The sequence below is a fragment of the Globicephala melas genome, chromosome 1 (genome assembly GCF_963455315.2).
Source record: "Globicephala melas chromosome 1, mGloMel1.2, whole genome shotgun sequence".
NCBI classification, from domain to species: Eukaryota; Metazoa; Chordata; class Mammalia; order Artiodactyla; family Delphinidae; genus Globicephala; species Globicephala melas.
In genome coordinates this window covers 69114775-69139565 of record NC_083314.1, presented here as the reverse complement: position 1 = coordinate 69139565, position 24791 = coordinate 69114775, and positions in this window count along the sequence as shown.

The window sequence follows — 24791 nt, the reverse complement described above, 5'->3', positions numbered from 1 at the left end:
GGTTCTCTGTTGCTGGTTTTATAATGGAGTTGGACCTGGGCAAAGAGCAGCTCTTAGAGTCGAGATCTGTTCCTGGCTGACACCAGCAAGTTCATGGGGACCTCAGTCCTATAACTACAAGAATGAGACTCATTCTCAGCCTGCTGACATCTTGATTTCAACCTTAGCTGGGAACCCAGCCATGTTCTGTCAAACTTCTGACCTACAGAATTATGAACTAGTAAATAAGTGTTCTTTTAAGCTTTTAAATTTGTAGTGACTTTTTTTAAACACAGCAATAGAAAACTAACACAGAGGCTAGTAAGATGTTTTATAGTGCAGTTTATCAAGATTAATTATAAAAACCCTGATTTTAGAGATTTAATTGTATTACTTTAAGACTACTTGCTAAAGATTTTTGTGTGTTGAAAATTTGCTCACAAGGAGATGGAACAATCTTCAACCCACCCATTGGAATATTAGGTGTGTATATCAATATACCTAGGGTAAAGGGAGTAATTTTCTAGGATGGGACCAGGAGAGATGTCTACTTGGCTCTTGTCCTTTAGATCAACATACCCCACTTCTGCAACATACACTTATCACCTAAAGGTTTGCCACAACTGGTGTTTATGACATTCAACTAGTACCAAATTTGCCCACTCCCTACCTTGATGATGCTTGTTCAGTTTGCAATCTGGATGCATGTGAATTCTTGGTTCTTTCACCCATTTTGATCCTTATCTTCTAACTCCTAAGACTTGGTATCTGAATGTGTTTTTCCTTGTAAATATATCTTGGATTTTCTTTATAGACCTGGACCTGGTCACTCATCCACTTCCTGGATTCATCATTACATATAATTTGAAATATTGAATATAGTACGATCCTTACAACATACATGCCTAGTACCCATTCAGGCCAGCCTGGTCTCTCTGGTAATGGTGTGACTCATAAATTCTATATAAAATCCTGAATTCTGGGCGTCCTTCTTTTCCATCCAGGAAATTGAGATGAAATTACCAGTAGGCATTTGTGGAAGAGATCACAGACCTCTGTATACAGGTGATCATGTGGGATATCCAATGAAAACATGAGAAGAAAGTTAGTCTATACAATAAATATGGCAACAACTTTTATTTACATCTTTACATCTGTTGCTATTGCTGTACATGGAAACTATTGCAACCCATCTAGAAAACTGGGTACTCATTGCTGAATATGGCCACTTGCTAACCTTCATGCTGTTGCTGGAATGTCCTCCCCTGTCTTCTGTAACTGGAGAAATACTACTGACCCTTCACTATTTCTCTACTAAGCTGTAGATCCATTGGAGCTGGTTGTGATTGGGTCTTGGTCATATATGAATCCTTGACCAAAGAGCTCTCCTCCTCTAGCTTTGAGAAAGACAAACATGGGGAATTTAGTAAAGGAAGAAGCACTTTCCTCTTCCCAGCAGACTAGAGAATGAAGTCAAATCTGCTAATCGATATTATTACAGATGTTCTGCCAGACCCCCTCACAGTGCCTTGAATTTTGGTAGTGCAGAGGAAGGTCGAAAATTTCTATATAGGTGGGATCATTGAGACAAAGTGAGATGGGGTGGGAGAGTGCTAAGGAGACTTGGCTTGGAGCTGGATTTGTGTAGAAAGCATGCTTAACACTTAGATCAAGTAATTTTTAGACTAGGTTTGGGAGTTACTGATGGATATCATAAAATAGAAGAGGTATAAAGCTTTTTTGCCAGCCCTGAGATACTCTTTGTGTCTACTACTGAAATGATTTTAATCTCATTAAACTCATTTGAGTTGAAAAGAGAGAGTTTGATTAATCTCATCCCATGCAGCCAAATGTGCTTGCCTAGGCAGTTCCTATAAGTTACAGGAATCAATAAAAAATATCCCTTGTGCAAAAATTAGACTTGAAGTCTTAAGTGATCTTATGTGATTCAAAACATAGGGAGGACGAAAATGCAGTAGTATTCATACCTCATATAATTGCCCATAGCTCTTATCCCAGAAATGAGATATACAAAAATCTATTTCCCATTTGAAATCAAGGGAAGTCTCAGTCAAGGAAAACCAAGTACACTAATTTTTCTTTTCTTTTTATGAACTTAAGTAATGGAGGGAGGATTGTGCATACTTAAGAGAAGGCAAAGTTGGTTTCTGAATGCAGACTTTTCTATTTGACTTATTCCTGGGTGAAACCCCTCTGGGGAATAGGCACTATGCATTATATAGTATATTTTGCCTGATATCATAACTCAAAAGTCAGTGAGCACATAAAATTAAAATTAAAATGTCTCTCTCTTAAAGCATAGCCCAAAACTGTGCATTAACAGTACATAAGAGGAATTACAATCTAAAAGGAGTTTATATTATTTTTCTTTTATCTAAAAGTTCTTAAGAAAATGAGGACAAGATGTTTTACTAGGTGTTTGGGGATCTTGAACCACATTCATGCGTTGAATGTGAGAACTTCAGAAATATCATTCACCAAACCAAAATTCATAATTTGATAGTGGATGAACGGATAAAAAAGATGTGAGATATACACACACACATACACACACACACACAATGGAATATTATTCAGCCATAAGAAAGAAGGAAATCCTGTCACTTGTGAAAACAAGGGTGGAACTCGAGGGCATTATGCTGAGTGAAATGACAGAGAAAGACAAATATATATAATATCGATATCACTTATATGGAGAATCTAAAGAAGCTGAACTCAGAAACAGAAACTAGATTTATGGTACCTGGGGCTGAGCAGTGGGTGAAAAGGGGAGATGTTGGTCAAAGAATACAAACTTCCAGTTATAAGATGAATAAGTTCTGGGGAATAATACTGAATTATATAATACTTGAAAGTTTCTAACAAAGTAGACCTTAGATGTTCTTACCACAAAAAAGTATTGGCAATTATGTGACATGGTGGAGGTGTTAGCTAACTTTATGATGGTAATCATTTTGCGATATGTAAGTGTATCAAATTAATGTGTTGTACCTCTTAAACTTACACAATGTTATATGTCAATTATATCTCAATAAAGCTGGAAGAAACAGACCAGGGTTGCTTGGAAGTAGGAATGCTAAGGCTTGAACTATCCGTGCAGGTGTGCTCTGGGCATTTCCAGAAGAGATTAGTTTATTAATAACCTATATTTTTTCTTTTCATCACTGATTCAGGTAATATCCTTTGTCATATAGGGGGATGGGGTATTAGATTTAACTTTTAATGGGCATCTCCATACATTGTAATATTGTTGCTGATGTAACAAGGTAGAGAAATTCACATTATGCTTGTGGATAAGTATTTTCCTAGTCCTTTGGCTTTGCTTTCAGTTGTTTTGTTCAATTTTGTCTTTTAGAAAGGAGTGAAGATTTTCCTTTAACTGCTGGACCCTGGAATTGGGTCATATTGTTTCAAGTATTCGGCTTTATAAAAAAAACTCCTAAGGAGGATAAAGTAGTCTATTTTGTAAGGGTCTGTTTGTGAATTGTTTTCACTGTTTCATCTAATACTATTCTAGGTTTATAAAAGCCAAAGGGGTCTGTGGGATCTTCCCAGACCGGGGCACGAACCCATGTCCCCTGCACCGGCAGGCGGACTCTCAATCACTGTGCCACCAGGGAAGCCCCCAAAGGGGTCTTTTGTGTCTGAGGGCCTAACAAGAGCAGAGACAGGGAACTGGATAGATAAGGGGATAGAGGCAAGATACAGACAGACAGACAGACAAGAAATGGGCCTGGCATTCAGATCCCTGGGCCCTTTGCCTGAGTGTGGCCCTTTCACTGACCCAAAGTCTGAAAGTTCCAGGGCCTGCAGACCTGGAGAGGTCCTACCCTGAGTGCCTGGGAAGTGCCCAGGACCAGAAGATGGACCTCAGACATGTCTGGGGAAACTTGCACAGGGAGCCTATGATGGGTCAGTGAGACTTAATTTGGCTGGTACCTTAACTAAGCACTGGGATCTTAAACATCAACTCTTGCAGTGGGTGGGAACATTTTCTGTGCTTGGAAATGCTGGCCACTCTCTTTCTCTGGAGTGGGATCCTTAAAATGTAGTTAGATGACTGAGGAACTAAATTTTAGTTCCTCAATTAAACTTTATTTAATTTGAATTACTTTTATTTTAATGGGCATGCCTAGCTAGTGGCTACCATATTGGATACAGAACTTTCCCATCATCACAGAAAGTTTAATAGGACAGCACTGCTCTAGTCTTTTACCCAGACAAGCCTAAGCCTAACTTGCAAGTGTTCTAGCAGGTTCCTCAACACTAAACTCCAAGGGGACTCTTAGGAGTCAGGATCTGGGGTACCTGTACCTCAGAAACAGACTGGGACATGTTTAGCCCCCTAGCCTAGGCCAGAGAGGAGTGGAAACTACCATAATATGCATATTCAACCCCTTGAGAAATGAAAAGCTTAATTTATAAGGTCATTGAGGAATAGGTTATCACAAAGTTGAAGTTGAGGATAGAAGATGGTTAAAAAGAAAACTTTAAAGATGTTGCCATTAGAAGGAAGCATCTGACATTAATTTAGAGAAACTCTAGTTGAGACAACTTTTTCTGAATGAGAAAAATTTTTCATTTTGGACCTGTTCTGAAAGTTGCTTTTTCCTCATCAAAACCTGGAAAGGCTAAATTCCTAGGGAAATTGCTTAAGTTCTGTGCAGTAAAAACTAAAATTGTGATAACTATAAAACGGCAGTAGATGAAGCTCAGTATTTATGTACTGAATTTGAGCAATTTCAGAGATCAGCATTCCTTGATGGTGGTTCAAATGCTCTAATGTAAGGAAGCAACATTTCCACTGCAGACCAGTGTGGGATAAAGCATGAGCTTCTGTTTCTTTGATTTCATCTCTGTTGACCTCTTCCTCCACCGCCCTTAAGCCACCCTCTCCCAGGGTCACAACCCAAGTCTTGCCATCACCAGAAACTATCAATTTCAGACACTTAACTTCCAGCCCAACATTTCTTATATTCTATGTTCCTCCAAATTTTCTTCTGTGGGTATACTAACATTTGTAAATTATTTATTTACTTTTATAGAAATTAAATCATACTGTGTAATACTGTTCTTCCACTCTTTCTTTTCATCTAGCAATATATTATCAACAATTGTTCTATACCAGATTCTTCTAACTTTTGGAATATATTACTAGTTCCTTCATTTTAAACTTTTTACTTTATACATATATACATATACACATATATGTGTGTGTATATATATATATATAGACACACACATATATATATACAAAGCCTTAGCCACATCTTGCAAATTGTTATATGATATATTTTCATTATCATTCAGTTTAATACAATCTCCAATTTCCATTGAGATTTCTTCTTTGATTCATGTTATTTAAAAGTATATTGATTGTATGCTTGAAGCCAAGGATCACTAGTTTCTTTAATGAGAAATGATATTTAGAGACCATAACATGGACTCTAGTGGTGCTTATTCCTTTTTGGTTGGTCAGTGTTTCTGGGCCTCTTCAATGAATTAAGAAATATGTACTAACTTTTAAAATATATGATACATTCAAATGTAAAATTAAAATTCAGAAAAACAAATAGTATATTGATTAATTTACAAACACTTGGAATATGGGGATTTTATAGTCATCTTTTCATTATTGATTTCTAGCTTTAGGTACTACAATAGAAAACAAACAACATGGTTTAAATATTTTTGAGTTTGCTGATATTTACTTTATGGTCAATTTTGGTAAATATTTCTGTGTGTTTGAGAATTTGTATTCTGAAGTGATTGGCCCAGTACACTGTGTATGTCAATTAGATAAAGTCAATTAGATAAAACTAATTGTTTTATTCGAACATGTTTGAATTTTCTATAGCCTCTGATTTTTTTTTAAATGCTTGTTTGCCCTATTAGTTGTTGAGATAAAACATTGAATCTTGCATAATGATTGGGAATCTTATATAATTCTTCAGTCTGTCAATATTTCAAAATTTTGTATCTATTTTGGGTTATTATTACTAGCTGTAAAGAGGTTTAAATTGTTTTATCTTCCTGGTGAATTTACACTTTCATTGTCTTAAAAAGTCCTCAATTTGCAGTATTGCTTCTTGCCCTAAAGTATACTGTCGTTTATTATGTATTTTGGTTTTCCATCATATGGACCTGAATATTTTTTTAAGTGCCAGGCAGGCATTATTTTGTCACAATTTATAGAAATAATTTGAGAATAGAGTGACGTTTTTCTTTCAGGGGATTTAGTTTGCATCATAGTCTACTAGGGGCATAGCAATTGCAGATTTGAACAAAAACCTACTGAATTCTGAATCACTGTTACTCCTACTTTGTAGCTTTTTGATGTTTGAGCCCAGAGGGAGGGATAGTGATTAGGGTACTCCTTACTGGTAGTCCCAGGACTCTGATTTTGTCTTCCTGTCCTCTTTCAGTTGCCTCTTCTGGGAACAGGAGATGCTGCTAAGGGAAAATGTCCTCAAATGCTTTGCTCAACTCTTTGGCTTGTGTTCTTCTGGACCTTGGCCCCATAATTAGCTGGAACCTTGTTATGTTTATAATAACTCAAGCAGATAAATATGTGTATCTGTGTGAGTGTATTGCAGTTTTTCTAGTTGTTTTTAGTGAGAGAGTTTATCAGAATTGTTTTGGCATTTCCTCTCCTTCACTCTTCAACTGATTCAATCTGGTTTCCTTATCTACCATTTAGCTGCCTTGTTAACATCATGTTGGCCACCATGTTTCCATATTGATTAATATTTTCTTGAGTCTCATCTTACTTGAATCCTCAGTAGCATTTGGCACCACTGATTATTCGTTCTACCTTGAAACCTTCTTCTCTCTTGAGTTTTATAACCCCACACTCCTTTTTTCTCTTACCTCTCAGACATCTCTATCTCAGTTTTCACTGATGGCTTTTTTTACTTTACCTCCAAATGTTAGAGTTTTGCATAACTCTTTTCTCCTTTTCTTTTTCCGCATTCTCAACTAAAGTGGTTTTATCCATTCCTGTAGTTTTAAACAACAGATGAAAAAAAGAAAAAAAAAACCTGAGATTTATTGGTAATACCTGCTTCTTTCTCACCTCTCATCAAGTCTTTCATTACCCCCTATAGTTCCAACCTCCAAAATGTTTATTCTCCCTATTTCTCTTGGCACCACAAAACTCAAAGCTGTATTGATTTCTCACTTGAACTAAAGCCAAACATTTCTAACTGACCTCTTTGTTTTTCCTTGTTTCTTCCCCTTCAATTCATTCTCCACATAACGGTCAATTTGCTTTTTAAATATGTGAATTGGATTTTGTCATTCATGTGTTTAAAAATCCCTCTTGACTTCTCATTACAGTGAAAATAAAATAAAAGCCCCCCTTTTTTCTGATGTCTGTGTCTCTCAGGTATAGTGTTCAGCTTCTAAAATAGATATCCAACTAAGGTATTTAAACAAATCAAAGGTTTATTCTTTCATGTAGAAGAACTATGAAAAACATTCATCTAGTGTTGGTTTGGTGGTTCCACAAAGTCATGAGGTACCCTGGGTCATTTGATGGTGTTAGTCTGCCATTCTTAGCCTTGGCTTCCATCTTCAATGTGGCCCCATGATCATAACATAACAGAACTTACAGCTATTTATTTTTCAAATGGGAAGAAACAAAAAGAAAAGATGCAAAAGCGCCCCCTCCAGTTCTTTATCCCCTCTTTGAAGGAACTTTTCTGGAGGTTCTCAGCCAAGTTCTGCTATGTCTCCTTGGGCAGAACCTAATCACATGTCTATATCTATAGTCAGAGGAGGCTAAGAAAGATGATATTTTATCTGAGTATATTTCCAACCTCCAAAAAAAACCCCAAAAAACAAAAAAACAACCTAGCTTGTCCTATAAGGGAAGAGACTACTACCAGTCTCTACCACAAGTCCTAAATGATTTTAACCCTGGCTCATTCTCCAACCCTATGATACAACCTCTTTCTCTGCTTTTCACATCTCGGCTGCATGATCTTTTGTGACCATTGTCTAAATTATGATTTTCCTGTTAATCTCCACCATAGAAATCATTGTGCCTTATAGTCTTTCATTAAAAGCTTTTGCTTTTAATGATCTGGCTGAACAGCTCACCATCCAGTAAACTGTATATTGTTCTTATCTCATGATATTAATTTATTCATTCTCAAATCATTATACTTATGAATTACCAAGTTAAATAACTATTCTATATGTGATTCAAACAGCTATATGGAACAATTGGATACCCAGTGATAATCTCAGCCAAATTTCCAGTACCTACAATTAAAAGATGAGCAACATAACTATGTGTTATATCTGTAAGCACCAAGTGTTTTCTAGAAACAAAAAAGTACTTTTTTGTTTCATTTTCAGTACTTATGGCTCATATCATTGCTATTTGCAATTCAGAATGGTTATCTAGCCTGTTCAGGGTCATAGATTTAGTGGCAAAGTTAAATTAGAGCTGAGGTCTGGACACTCAGACTGACATTGAAAACAACAATAACAACGAAAACCTTAGATTAGCTCAGAGAAAACAAAATCCAAATTAATGTTCAATTCCTTCGATCTTTCTTGTGGATCTTCTCATTCCTACATTTTTGCAATCTGAACCCAGAGACAGTAGGGGGAAGAGGCCCAGAAAGCAGGCACACATATCAAGAATTCCAGCGCTTATGTCGTCCCCTTAGAGTCAGGCATTTCCCAGAGTGTGACGGGAAGAGCTATATATTTCCTAGGTCGGGCCGGTGGTCTTTGTATCTTTAGGAAGAGTGTAAATGTGGGGTTGGCACAATCACCTCTGGGCCCTCAGAGTATTGTGGTGGGTCCCCATGACCTTCGCAATTTTTTTTTTTTTTATTTTGCGGTACGCGGGCCTCTCACTCTTGTGGCCTCTCCCGTTGCGGAGCACAGGCTCCGGACGCGCAGGCTCAGCGGCCATGGCTCACGGGCCCAGCCGCCCCGCGGCACGTGGGATCCTCCCGGACCAGGGCACGAACCCGTGTCCCCTGCATCAGGCAGGCGGACTCTCAACCACTGCGCCACCAGGGAAGCCCTGCCCTTCGCATTTTGTCAAAGGGCATCAACAGCCTCTTCTCCTCTGCAGAGGGGTACGGGATGATGGTGATGGGGGAACCAATTACGGCAGCTTCTCACTGCGGTGTTCAGAGTGGCTGGGTTGTCATTCATTACTACCTAATGTTTAGCTGCAGTATGCAAACCACCAAGGCTGGGAGGAATCACGGCTGAGAAGGGAACGCCTGACAGGGGCAAGAAAGCACCTTCTTCTTCAAGAGGTACCACTGCAGGGTCGTAGAATTTGCATGCTGCTCCAGTGTCACCTGGAACTCAGGTTATTAATTATTATCCAAATCACCCCCCTTGTTACCTCCAAGCTCTCATTATGGCTGCAAACACAGGTGTGTTCAACTCCCATCATGCCACCACTTTGTTCTATAACTACTGAGAGCAGAAGCCCATCAGAGGAACTTTAAACAAAATAAAAGCTCTGCCGAGGACTGCTTTCTCTTGGTTTGGCTTAAAGAGGATGGCGGTAATGTAAAATACCTTCACACTGAAGTTCAGTATTCATACTCATCAAGTGGACTTAGATTTTGAGATTATCTTCTGTCCTTTTGTCACAATGCATTTGCTTTGTAAAGGGCAGCATCAGCGCGGGATGCTCTTCGCCACGCTCAGAATCAGGTCCTGCCATAAACAGAAAGTTAGGAGCATCTCCGAAGCAAGAGGTTAACCTGATCATTGTTGTTTATTGAGGCCCATGTAGTGCCTTTCACAAGCCTCAGAAGCTTTATGGAATTCAGACTGACCCCATAACTCTGCCTGCTGGTGAAACGTGGCCACCCTTGCTGCAGGGCTCATCTCTTCTGTAAAATCACCAGCAATTGAACAATAAATGATTTGCTTTAGAATAGGAGGCTGTCTCCTTGCCCTCACGACCTCTCTTGCTCCCCCTGGGATCTAACAGTCTCCACCGTGTTGGCCTGGCCTATTCCCCACTCCAGGGGATGTGCCAAGAAATCCACACTACCTGCACATTTTTGGAAAGCTGATGTCTTTTACTTGCAAATTGATACCTCTATATAATCTGTATTTACATCCGTAAAAATTCATTCTCAAATATGTGACTAGTGGATACTGACTTTTATACTAAACCAAAGCAACTGTGATCATGTGGCTATAGCATTTAGTACAGTGCTAAGCAGCTTCATAAATATTGCTATCGTTATTTAAATCAGTTTTAATAATAAGTATACCCAGTTGCTGACAAAATTTCTCCAATAAAGGCCGTTACCATGGGAAACTGTGTTTCTATATATCTCTTCATTATTATTCCCATTGTCCCAAACTAGGATTTCCAGACTGGATGTCTCTCCCAGTTTTGTCACTTTCTCTTTCTCCATGTAGTGTGTGTGTGTGTGTGTGTGTGTGTGTGTGTGTGTGTGTGTGTGTGTGTATACAAATATATTCAATAAAAGAAAATTTCAGCTCAGTAAATATTTATATAGTTTGCTCTGCATTCTGTTACTATGCCAGCTCAGCCTGGACTCCTCAGCAATGAAGGCAGCAAAGTGGTGAACAGTATATGCCATTTTACTGGACCTTGAGTAGGAAGGATTATCCCAACAGAGTCACCATTTATGAGTATTCAGATTGTATAAAATTATACTTTATCCATGCAATATATTTGCCTCCTGCACACTCAAAATTGACTCCTGTATACGTTGAAACATGGAGGCAGCAAATTGAGGGCCAGAATGTTTTAACAGAGACATGATCTTTTTCACTGGTTCTAAAATATACACCTGGAGATTGGAAACAGGCAAGGGCTTTCAAGTGCTTTAGCTTTGCCCACTGAAAGAGTGAAAATAGGAATATTATTTCCTGAGCTCCATGGCCCGCTCATCTGGCATAAGAACCCTCACAACAATTCTTTCAAGGCAGATGCTATTCACTTATTGCAGCTGAGGGATATGAAATGGAAAATGGCCAAACAGTGTTTCCAAATTGACAGAGTAAGTGGCAGAGTGTAGCTTTAGTCCTAGATTTAACCAACAAAGGCTAGGTTCTAGTCACGATACCACATTTCCCCGGTGCGTGTCGGGCTTCAAAATACTCACACTGCAATTGCTCAAACATCTTTGTAAACGCCTCTCTGGGAATATCCTTAACAGCTATTTCCCCAGGTACAGAAAACATCAGTATCATTGCAACATTGTCACATCTGGTTTTTGACCCAGAAACACATTACTCACCTTAATTGTCAGACTTAGTTCCAAACACCTTTTGCCTGTTTTCAGAAATTAAAATCACCATGAAGGCATGGGAGTTTGCTCCACTGAAGATATTTAGTTTCTAAATAAACAACTCCAAAGAGGGAACACAACAGATGCTTCAAAAAACGGCAGTATCTGTGGAATCAATATACAACTCATTTGTGCGGCTTGAAACATCCTCTTATATCCTGCATTGCTCTTATTCTTGGTCATCAATCCATGCCATCTCATCTTGTCCCAATTTCCCTTTTCAGATGCAGGGCTCTGGTACCCACAAAAAACAAAATGGGAGACCAGGGTGGCTATGTGGTTTGGGGTCTCCCACAACAGGGTCTGGGGGCAAAAATAGAGGGATTTGAAATAAAAGGATTTCCTTCTCTTCACCTTACACCCTACTATACCCATCGTATTTCACAGTGGTGAGGTGGCCCAGGGATTGTGTCATCTCAAAGGCTGAATCCAGTTTGTTGACTAAAATAGCCTAGTGTCAGCTCTGTTTGGGGAATAAAGAGAGGATTTGCTCAAACCATGGAGTGTAGAAGTGAGAAGCATCTTGAAAAGCCCAGAAAAACTGTTCTCAGTGGTGACAAATGACAACAGGATTAAGTAAACTCCCCTTGGAATCCTCAGGACTTGCAAAACGCACAGGGCTTCCAGAGGTCAGCTGGAACAGGGACTTGGATGATGACCTTTAGGATATTACAGGTGTAATGTGACTAGGCAGACAAGAGAACTTGAGGACAACTGAGTTTTGTAGAAAAATAGAGAACAAATTCTATGATGTTGGTTTAAAAATGTTAAAAATTAGCATTTCTTGTTCACACATGTTACAATTAGGCTGGGTCCATTAATTTTTACATATAGGAGACAATGTATGTAAGAGATCTCACCACACTGATTGACATCTAGTAAGCATTTATATCTGTCAAGTTTTATTGAAATGTGTGATCTTTGCAGAATCACGGTAAATCAGAGAGATGCCAGAAGTTTAAATGGGCAAATGCTATTTTGATTCCCAAACAGAAAGAGAGGATGAATTTCATAAATCCTGACAAGGCTGGCACTGTTCCTTAACAAGATGCTACAATTTGTAGACATTTAGAAGTGGTAGTAGTAACAACTAAGGGCTCAGTCTCTCTTGGGTTCACAAAGAACCTGCTGATCAAGACCAGCCCCATTTATTTCTTTAACAGTATGATTAGATGACAACGTTAGGGAAATGGGGTTAACCTAGTCTAGTTGGATTTCAGCAGGGTGGGTGTTATGGACTGAATGTTTGTGTCTCCCCAATCATATGTTGAAATCCTAACCCCCCCCCCCAGTGTGATGGTATTTAGAAGTGGGGCCTCTGGGAGGTGATGAGATCATGAGGGTAGAGCCCTCATGAATGGGATAAGTACCCTCTTAAATGAGACTCCAGAAAGCTCCCTCCTCACTTCCACCAGGTGAGGACACAGCCAGAAGATGTCTATGAACCAGGAAGCTGCCCCTCACCAGACAATGAATCTCCCAGCTTCTTGATCTTGGACTACCCAGCTTCAGCGACTGTGAGAAATTAATTTTCTTTTTTTTGTGTGTGTGCGGTACGCAGGCCTCTCATTGTTGTGGCCTCTCCCGTGGTGGAGCACAGGCTCCGGACGCACAGGCTCAGCGGCCATGGCTCACTGGCCCAGCCGCTCCGCGGCATGTGGGATCCTCCCGGACCAGGGCACGAACCCGTGTCCCCTGCATCAGGCAGGCGGACTCTCAACCACTGTGCCACCAGGGAAGCCCCAATTTTTGTTTTTTATAAGCCACTCATTCTATAGTATTCTATTATAGCAGCCCAAATGGACTAAGATAGCATGTAATAAAAACTCTTTCATCATACTCTGTGGACAAGGAGAAATAAGAACTTGTCCAGTGTATCCTTATACCATATTTTGAAGCTTCCATTCAGTTTTCATTAATCTTCCTGTCTGTTAATACATGGTTTTAACTAATTAATTTTAATTCTCGAGACTTTAACATATACTTTAATCACAGAGGACAGATTTTGCGGTTGGATAGGGGTGTGTCTTTTTGGGGGGCGCGTGTTGAGCTTGAGTTGAGAAACTCACTGAGTGAGAAACTTCATGAATGACCATGTCCAAAAGATGATATTAATGAATTATCACAATATCAAAGGAATTGTGAGTAACACCCAGTAGCACTGTCCTGATCAAAATTTTTATCAACAATGTGAAGAAAGCTAGTTTCAAGAAATTATTTATCATCCAGTGTGAGACACTTTTGAGAACAGGAGGAGTTATCAGTAGAATTGCTGGGATGCTGGGACAGCACTGGTCCCATGAGATTGTCCTAGGCCAATCAGGATGCAAGGTCACCCTACTCATAAAGACTCAACTGCTGCAGAGATAAAGAAAGACAACAGTATAGGATGAACCCCTGCTCTTCTTAGTTGAAATCCATTTTCAAAGAAACCCAGGGTATTTCTTTTCTACACCTAGTTCCTGAAAAACATTCACTTTTGCCCAGCTCTTGGGAGAAGTGCATCTCACTCTGGAGGCAGCTACCTCTTTTTACTCTGCCCTAAGGCTGTGACTGAACATGGTTTCTTGTCTTGGGTCATTCCCAAGGGAGAATCAGGTACCAGTCCCTGTGTGTCTTGACCTCCATGAGACACAAGTCAAGCCCCCAGGTGATTCTCTCATAGGTCTTTCATTTGACTTGAGGTGAGCCCTTTTGTGTCAGCTGGAGGTGTGTGTTCAGCTAAAGCATGGAGGACCAGTTCATGGCTCTTCCAGTTCTGCACAGAATGCCCCTAATCTCATCTGGCCATGAAGATGTACTTGACACCTACCATTTCACTCTTGGCCTTAGGGGGCTGCAGCTGAAGAAAACGTCCTTCGTTAACATCCTGGTATGCTTTTCTAGAGTGCCATCAACCTAGAACAAAGATTCTTCTTATAAATTAGACCTTGAAATTTTCTTTTACAAATGTCTTCAATGACATTTTTTGACTACATCAAACCTTATACTTTTGGCAGACACTGCTAATTACCTATCTGATATCCAGTTTCTCCTTCTTTGATGACAAAACTCTGCCTTTATTTGGGTTGTAGGAAGCCTGATTAAAAAAGATTCATCTTCTTCAGATTTCCTTGAAATTGGAGATTAACACAAGACCCTGTTCTGCTCAGTGAGATGTTAAGTGGCAGTTGCTAGATGAGGTTTCTGGGAAAGCTTTTAAAAAGGACAGAGTCATTCACACATCTTTTTGCTCTTTTTCTCTTCTTTTGGTCTCGATTGTAGTCATGATGCTTGGAAGTGCTTCTGCCATCTTGTGACCTTACAGGTGAGACCACACAGTAAGGATGGCAGAGCTTGAAGAATAGGAGGGTCCAGCGGTCCTTGAACCACTGTCCAGCCCTAGACTGCCTACACCTGCACTTCTTGTTCCACGCAGCAACTGCAGCATTTCTTTGTGCAAGTCACTCTCTGAGGGATTTTCTGTTACTTGCAGCTGAATGTATCATATCACTGACTAATAGAGTTCTCTGAACACCCAGTGTCTTTCTCCCTGGAATAAGTAGGAAGTAAAAACAAATATGCACATACACCTAGATTATTTTGAGAGTAATAGGATGTTTGCTTATTGTTTTCTCCAGCTCTCCTAAGACTTACTTGGGGGAGGAAGAAGCAATACAGAGAAAGGAAAAATAAAATGCTGTTTCCCTAAGATCTCCCTGATATGTTGAGATGACAGGGCTGCCTATTTTGTAGCCTAAATCATCAGATGTAGCATAAAGTACTTCCTCCTCTTGGAGCTATGGTTAGGAGTAGGTAGCAATAAGAAATGGACACATCAGGCTGAGCAGTCCCTCAGTGTATTCCGTGAAGCACCTCCTACGTGCCAAAGACAGCTGGAATGGAGAAGAAGCAGGACAAAGCATCATGCTGGTGTGGCCTCCTAGGTTTGGCAGCAGTTTGGATGCCCTGGTGTGCATCACTAGCTTTTGGAATTAGTGAACTTATGGGAAGGGGTATTGGCAAAAAAACCTTGCAGTGTCCTGGCAAGAAACATAAATATGTGTGAAATGTGAAGTGACAGTTGTAAGACAATTAATTCAAAGTGGTGGAGTCTGTCAAACTAGGGAGGACAAGCTGGCTTAGAGGATCAAGCCAACATTTAAAAAATCTTTGCCCCCCAAAAAACTTGGACCTAGGGTCATCCAAAGACAGATGCAAATTTGCTTTACTGAGGATGGCAGCAAAAGGAGACAGCAGGGCTTCCCTGGTGGCGCAGTGATTGAGAGTCCGCCTGCCAATGCAGGGGACACGGGTTCGAGCCCTGGTCTGGGAAGATCCCACATGCCGCGGAGCAACTGGGCTCGTGAGCCATGGCCGCTGAGCCTGCGCGCTTGGAGCCTGTGCTCCGCAACAAGAGAGGCCGCGACAGGGAGAGGCTCGCGCACCGCGATGAAGAGTGGCCCCCGCTCACCACAACCAGAGAAAGCCTTCGCACAGAAACGAAGACCAAACACAGCCAAAAATAAATAAATTAATTAATTTAAAAAAACTGTATAGGAAATGATGAGGAAAAGCAGAAGTATAATAATTATCTTTTTTTTTTTTAAAAAAAAGGAGACAGCAGCAGGGTAAATTGAAGCTAAAGAATATGGGGAATATCTCTTAGCTGAGGGAACTATTTCATGAGCCCTCAAGAAACCACTCAAGAACCCCAAGATTTAATTGGGAAAGAAGTGGTGGAGGCAAAGCCAAAATAGGTGCTTTTGTTATTATGATCATGTTCTTTTTATCCCCAACCTGAAATAGTCTGGGAATTGCTTGTTTCTGTGAATATTTTTGCACTTATGTTGAAGGGAGATAAAGTACATTCATTTCAGGCTCCACGTTTTCCTTCATCTTTGACCGCACGTAGCACAGAGATCATGATCAATAAATGGTAAATTAATAAGGGGATTTCAATCAATCCTGGTAATAATAGTGATGATTAGGATGATGATAGCTATGATAACACTAATAGCTATGAATTCTGAGTGATGATTGTGTGTAAGATGTTATCTATGGATGAGACCTACAGATGAGAAAACAAGATGGTTGGGGGGATTATAAAAATTGGTAAAGCCGGTTAAAGTGGCAGAGCCTGGAATCAAAGAAAAGCTGGTCTTACTCAGGAGCAGAGCTTCCTACCTCTTTGCTGTACTGCCTAGGTGAAGGGCTTTTATATAGTGAATTCTAGTATTTCCACAAAAATAATGGATATTTCTAAAAGAACTTAAAAAATGGTTCTCTGACAAAGCTAAACAGCTAACTCCATCCACACCATCACAAAATAGCTGCTTTTCCAGTTTGCCCAGTTTGCCCAGCAAGCAGACCTGCAGAGTGAATGGCTTCCTACTAGGCTCTTTCCCTTGAAACATAGGGAACCAAGAAGAAGAGTGATGCTGTGGCACGTGTAGTCCGCTGATGCTGGGTCCGATGGTAAGATAGATGAGTAGGAGGATAACAAAGAGCAGTCACCGTGGGTGCAGGCCTGCCGCAGAGAACAGAAAAGGATTCCGGAAGAGTGTTGTAAAAGTCAACTGCATCCCCTTCCTCACCGCCCACCCCCAACACACATCTACAAACCTCCTTGAATTCCAGCGGAGGCTGAACTTTTTGACTTCAGGCTCTGGCTGACTTGTAGGAATATAAACATCAACAGGTTCCCCTGGGAATGAAGCTTGTACTGCAGCTTCATTGTAATTTATTAATCGCAATGATTTCAAGATGAAAATGTAAGCTTGCTGTTTGGCCACACACACATGTTACACATAAAAGGCTTCAAAATATCAGAAGAGCAATTTCCTCTGGGGGAAATGGAGCATGGAACACGGCTTAGATACCAAAGCTGGGGCCACAGGGCCCTACGACAATCACCAAGCTACGGCTCCATTTGTATCTTTGGGTTTGTCTGTTATTCTAATGGTTAGATCTCTGTCTTGTGCTGGCCAAGTTGCCTGCCTGGCTGGTTCAACACAATGAAAACTGTCTGCAGAACTGGAGCAGGTGTCAGTGAATACCTTCAACACCATCATTGGCAACATCTGTCAGGAAAGACTTCTTACTTCCTCAAAAGGGGCCCTGGGGCTGCCCAGAGACTGCCCTGCACCCCTGTCTTCTAGAAGGTTCTAATGCAGATATATGAGGGAAAATGTGATCATGCATTGGGAAGTAAAACTAAACATCAAAATGAACATCAAAATGAACATTAAAGTGATTATAAGTTTATTTACAAGCTAAAAATAAGTTTGGTTTTAGGTTGGGAAGGGAAAAGGATGAACATAGAATTCATCCATATACACATCCTTCTGGTCTCAAATGTTAGTGACACATGTGCTTGGTGTCAGCTCCTAAAGTGAGACCTGGAGGGGAAACAGAGGTGAAATTCTGGGGGTTGAGTATAGAAGAAACTGAGAATTTCCTCTGTGGTCCACGAGGAAAGGGCAACAAGCCTTGCCTAGCAAGGTGATCAGGGACATGCTTATGGGGAAGGTTGGGTTTCAGGAATGATTTACAGGATGGGTGGAAAGAGAAGCGATGGGAAGAGAGGTGGCAGAGGTGAAGAACATTGTATAACAGAGCCAGGACGGACTCTCTGTTGATGTTGCCCCTGCCATTCTGGGGGTTTATAAAAGTTGATTAGCTGCTCTGTTTCTAGTACTCAAAAAATGTAGAGGAAAAACTCCCCAGGGACTAAGAAAAATCATAGTATGTGGATGCCCTGCATTTCTAGAGAAGAGAGTCCTGAAAATCTGGGCCTCTCCTTTTTTCAGGACTCCACTGAATTAGGAAAGTCTCAAAGGAAGGAGGAGCTGGATCCCAAATGTGCCTCTTGGGGTCCCCAGAGGGAATGAAGTCTCCCAGGGGATTTCTGAGCTGGGGAAGCAGACGCACTCCACTGCAGCACCATCAGCAGGACGCGCTGAGTAAATCGTCAGGCCCTCTGCTGGGGTGTGCCTGGCTCCTGCTCTGATTCTCTCCTCCTGACATATCCATGATGTTTATTAAGAGATGACAAGTCTATCAGGCCTCATGAGCAGTCTTTCATAAGGAGGAGATCTTCCCGTACATCCAGGGAGTGTCATCAATCTTGTGCCGGCTCTGAGCTCAGAGCCTCCGAGTGAACAAGGCCCCTTCTCCACCCCGCCCCCTCTTTGTAACCATCTCTCACTGGCTTCCTTTGCCTCCTCTCCCGGGCTTTGTAACACAGCAGGAGGTGGCAAAAGAAGAGATGCTATACGCATGAAGTGTTCCCGGTAAAGAGACGAAGGATAGACTAAAAGGGCCCTTTCTCCTATGTTACTGGCTTTAGGGAATATATTTCATCATTAGAAAGGGAATGGGCAGAACTGAGACAGCAGAAATGACTGCTAACACAGCTAACATTGTTTATGTTACAAACATCTACAGTATACAAATGTGTTTCATATAATACATGTGAATATGACACCCCTCTCACAGAGACTCAGTTGTCCATCTTTCTTAAATATCAAAAATGTGGAGATTCCATTCATTGTGTATAGGCATTGTGTTGCCTTTCCTATGTGCCTGCTTTGTTTTCTTTCCAGAAAGAAGATTTTTGTTGTAACTATCAGCATTTAATACTCAAGAAAAGACTCCATTGCTTTGCATAAGAAGCAAAACTGATACTAGTAACTAGCAATTGCAAATGGACCTCATTGAATATATGTCTTTTGAATATTATATATGTCACTATATTTGTAAGTCAAATGTGTTCCACATTTATTTTTCATTAGAAGGCCCCTAATCTGAACCACACAGCTTCAAGTCCTGAAAGACACTCTGTCAGATGGGATAATAATATCATTTTTAAATTTCATGAAATTTATTGAGGCTTACACATCATTTTTTGGCACTGGTTCAATATTTAAACATTTCAATCTAACATGTCATAAGGTTGTTTTTTATTTGGGGATGGGAGAGAGAGAGGAAATTATTTTCCTGTATCATGAATGCTTCCAAATATTTTTTTGAATCTTCTTCTTTACTATAATATGTGCTTTTCAAAGATTTTGACACTGGGCTTTGTTCAGAGACACGAGGAAGGTCATGAAAAATGGCTCTTTTATCCTTTGCACGGCACCTCTATGACTATAGCAGAATCAGATAGGAATGAAAGATTAGGCTGGTTTCATTCACACTTGAAGGCCTTTCTAAGACTTAGCTGCTGGTAAAGTGCTTTACAATGCTTAGATTCTGTGATTTGTTTCAATCTGGAGCTATAAAGTTCCAGAAATGCTGTTTTTAGAAATATAATAAGCACCCAACATTAAACAGTTGCATATGCCAGCCTAGCCAGGACCTACCTTGGTATTGCAGGTGAGGGTCCCCAAACCGTTCCATGTAACAAATGAATGTAGGCTTGTGTGTGTGCATGTGTGTTATGGAAAGCAGGTATGGTTCAGACCATTAAAAGAGTAATACAGTAGCAGCATAAATGACTTCTGATGGTGAGATTAGCTCTGCTCCGGATACCTAAACAGAATCTTGTTACAGTTAAATGTGAAATTATATTATTTTCCTATTTTGATGAGCACTACTGAAACGGGGAAGAGAGCCTGGTCTTTTATGGGAAAATTAAGTAGGGCAAAAAAGTTTCCAAACCTCCAAATGAGTTATGACAAAGATATTCGTTTTTATTAAAAATTAGCTTCCACTATCGGCTTGAAAATTTTAGTTCTCTTTTTTCTAGAATACGTAGAAGCTTTTGTTTGCATGGGGAAGAGTTGGGGGACCACTTCTTCACCATCATTTCAGACATATTTTGTTTTTGTTTTTTAACAGCTTTACTGCGATATAGTTAAAATACCATGCACTTCACCCATTTGGCATGTACAATTCAATGGCTTTTTATATATTCACAGATTTGTACGACTCTCACCACCATCATGTTTAGAACATTTTATCGCTCCCAGAAAGAAAGCCTATCTCCCTCGGCTGTTTACCTTCCAGCCACCTAGGGAAGCAGGATCTATTTTCTGTTTCTATGGAATTGTCTAGTCCGAATATTTTATGTAAATGGAATCGCCTCATATGTGGCTTTGTGACTGGCTTCTTTCACTTCGTATGATATTTTCAAGGTTCAGCCGCGTTGTTACATGTATTGGTACTTCACTCTTTTCACTGGTGGATAATATTCTGTTGTGATGATCAGTTTGATGGGCATTTGGTGTTGTTTCTACCTTTTGGCTATTATGAATAACGCTCCTATGAACAGTCATGTACAAGTTTTTGTGTGGACATGTGTTCACTTCTCTTAGATATAAATCTAGGAATGAAATTGCTGGGATCATATGATATGTTTGTTGAATGTTTTGACAAACTACTAGACTCTTTTCCAAAGAAGCTGCACCATTTTACATTTCCATTAATAGGGTGTGAGGGTTCCAGTTTCTCCACATCTTTGTTATTAACTGTCTTTTGGGTTATAACCGTTCTAGTGTATATAAAGTAGTATCTCATTATGGTTTTGACTTCCATTTCCCTGATGATGCTGAGCGTTTTTATTTTTGCCTTTTTAAATTTTTAGAGAAATATCTACTCAAATCTTTTGTCCATTTTCTGGTTGTATTATTTGCCTTTTTATTATTGAGTTGTGGGAGTCCTTTATATGTCCTAGGTATGCATCTCTTAACAGATATATGATTTTCAAAATTGTCTCCATTCTTTTCCCTTTCTTGATAGTGTCCTTTGAAGCATAGGGTTTTTAATTTTGATAAAGTCTAATTTATCCTTTTTTTTTTTGGCTTGTACTTTTGGTGTCATGACCTGCTTTATTTTTACATGACTCTTCAGAGGAACTCCTAAACGTTTGGATTCTGGCTGCAACAGGAACATTGAGGGAGAGTGGTATTGGAATGGATGGTATTAAAGATTGATACCAGTGAGTTTAGAAAACCCAGATTTCTGCTGCAAGCACTTTCACAGCATACCACAGTCTCACCACATATTGGTTAGGAAAATATGTTGTAAAAAGTTTGTTTTCTCAACTCTTCCAAGTATGTGTGACTCTAAGGACACACATATTGACTTTACAGTCAACTCAAAAATATTATACAGTATGCTGCCACCAGGTGGTGGTAGCAACAGCCTTGAATGCACAGTCTCATTGTTTGCACTTCAGGAAACATGGTTTCTGTGAGACCTGGGCTTTCTATTCTAACCCATTGTAAGAATAACTTTTCAAGACTCTATTTAAAAAACTCGAATTTTCTAATAAAACCCAACACTGAATGTTAAAAGCATACATTTAAAAGAAGATAAAGAGAAGAACAGACAGGGAATAAACATTTACTGAGCACTTACTATATGACTTTATGTATACAATTTTATTTAATCCTCATAATACTTTTTTATATAGCTTCAGTGTCTTCAGTTTAAAGATGTTTAACTTTTTTGTCTGGGGTTATATAGCAATGACATACTAGAATTCAGGCTGCCTGGCTGTAAAGCCTGTACATCTGCTACTATGTCTGTATTTTGTGGCTTCCTGTCAATAACTAAAATGTAAATTCATGTTCGACTAATATTTAATAAGCATCCACTGTAAATATGGGTACAATTTGGATTTTTTCCATTAATCCTAATTATTATCTAACATTGCTTAAAACAAAGGTGATCTTCCCCAAGAATTGATAAGGTTCTTTTTCTCTTTCTCAGGCTCTCTCTGCCTCTCTTTCTCCTCCTTCCCTTAAAACCAAAAGGCTTCACAGGCCAGCATGTAGTTTGGGGGTTTCAGCTCAGCTCATTGTCTAAAAAAAAAATGCTCGTCTACAGCTTTCTGGTAGTTTGCAGATTTCCTGTTTCAGCTGGAGAAACGCTGTTTCTTGGCTTATCGACACTGACTGGGTGGCAGCCTTGTCCATACAGATCCCCTGAGCTTCCTGAAGGAAGAAATTCTATCTGCTTGTTCTCCACTTTAGCTCCTCCAAATGCTTCTGATGCAGTAAATGAGGATTAATTTAGTCTGATTACTTTTATGTTTTTTTAAATTTTTGTTTTTTTATAATTTTTTTTTTTTTTGGCTGTGCCACACGGCTTGTGGAATCTTAATGCCCTGACCAGGGATCAAACCCTTGTCTTCAGCAGTGAAAACGTGGAGTCCTGACCACTGGACCTCCAGGGAATTCCCTAGGCTGATTATTTTTAAGGCCCAGAAGACTTAGGAAGCAACTTTGACCTTTCCCTGACTGTTTAAAAGAATATAGATAGAGAGCCTGTTCCCCAATAGAGCTATCACCAGAGATACCTGCAAAGAATATGGACTGGGGTGGTAAGGAACCAGGCAGGGCCTAGAGATCGGAGTCCACTCTGTGTCCCATGTCTCTGCCAGGGCCAACAAGTATTTATTTACCAAATCTTTGCTTTCCCATCTTCATGTGAATTGCCTTCCTCCTCTTTGAAGTCCCAAACAACTACCCCCAACATCCTCTTTCATCTTTAGCTGAAGACGGTGTTTAAGGTGAGGGCTTTGGCCATTTTGGTGAGTTACTCATTTTTCCTGGGTCTACCTCCTGTTTACATGTTTATTTGTTTGTTTTTGCGGTACGTGGGCCTCTCACTGTTGTGGCCGTTGTGGAGCACAGGCTCCGGACGCGCAGGCTCAGCGGCCATGGCTCACGGGCCCAGCTGCTCCGCGGCATGTGGGATCCTCCCGGACCGGGGCACGAACCCGTGTCCCCTGCGTCGGCAGGCGGACTCTCAACCACCACGCCACCAGGGAAGCCCCCTGTTTACATGCTTTTAAACTTTTGTTTGATTTTCTCCAGTTAATCTGTCTCAGGTCAATTTAATTCTTAGACCAGCCAGAAGAACCTAGGAAAGTAGAGGAAGGTGTCTTCCTCCCTGACACTTCGTTTCTTCTCCTCCTCTCTCTCCCTCCCTCCCTCCTTCCTCTTCTTCCTCCTCTTAGCCTTCCTTCGCCTTTGAGAAAGACTTTTTTTTTTCCCTTCTATTTTGCTCTATCCACTTAGTAATTCAGGGCTTCTTTATGTCTTGTCATAAAATTCTCCATGATTGTTCATGTTCCCTTTTCACATGAAGTTTTACTTTCCTTTAATGAAGAGGAGTATGTTCTGCCTGCTTACATGTATTTTCAGGGGGAATCACTGTTCAGGGTTTTTTGACTTTTATAGGCATTGTTTCTGTTTATTGTGGCAATTATAATTCCACTCCAATATTTAAAACCTATCTCTGCAAGAGAGATCTTCAAAATTGACTTTAATTTTTTTTTTTTTTTTTTTTGCGGTACACGGGCCTCTCACTGTTGTGGCCTTTCCCGTTGCGGAGCACAGGCTCCGGACGCGCAGACCCAGTGGCCATGGCTCACGGGCCCAGCCGCTCCGCGGCATGTGGGATCTTCCCGGACCGGGGCATGAACCCGTGTCCCCTGCATCGGCAGGCGAACTCTCAACCTCTGCGCCACCAGGGAAGCCCCAAAGTTGACTTTTAAAACAGGTAGTATGCATACTCGGATAAGATTTGTTTTACCAAAACTATAAATGGTGTTTTGAATCTTAAGATTCCTCAAGATTTGGGGAGGATAAACACATATGTACCATAGCTGCTTGAGTGAGAGTTAAGAGAGCAGTGTTTTTCAGTTTTTCATGAAATAAGATAAGGGAGGGTAGAGTTGGAGGTGATTAGTTTCAAGGGCTAGTGTTTCTCCAGAGTCAGGGAAAGGGGGCAGGTGTGGCAATGGGTAAGCCTGTGCCTGAGTCACGGCCCTCACGTAATGCACAGGAGAATCGCCACGTGTGGAGAGACTTACATTCACAAACAGCTTTCACATCTTGAGGCAATATCTATGCATACAAATATTTTAGTTGTTCTGCCTTTAAACCATTCAGCAACTGATTACTGTTAATGGGCAATTAAAAGCTAGTCTTTTCCAACAAGCTGGCCATGGAGGGAAAAAAATCTGGTGGACTTCCTCCTGACTTTATTATCTTCCCTCTTCCATCCCCAAGCTTAAGTTGGCAGTAAGAATGAGAAGGAAATCCAGGAGAGTCATTACAGCTTTTGGAAGCCCAGAGCATTCATGTGGGATTGTGAGAACATGGGGCCATGAAAAACTAGCCCTGCGCTCTCTTTTCCAGATATATCTCAGAAATTTGGACCTATGATGATGAGAAGATCTCTGTCTGCAAATGAGAGCAGGCCTGCATGCAGGGGGGAGCTCTAAGCAGGAGGAGTGACATCAGGAATGTTGGGAAAGGAGACACATCAGGACCTGGTTAGCCCTTCTGTGCTCTGAGTTATTGGAAGTTTTTAACAGCCTTCCAAAAGAAGGACAGTTTTCTGGGTTTCCCCAGGACAGCAAAAGCCTGCATAGGAAAGTTGAGATATACAGACAGGCAAGTGTTTAATGATGTGAACTCAGGAGCTCCTGATAAGGTAATGAAAATCTAACTCATCTCTGTTAGGGGATTTTTA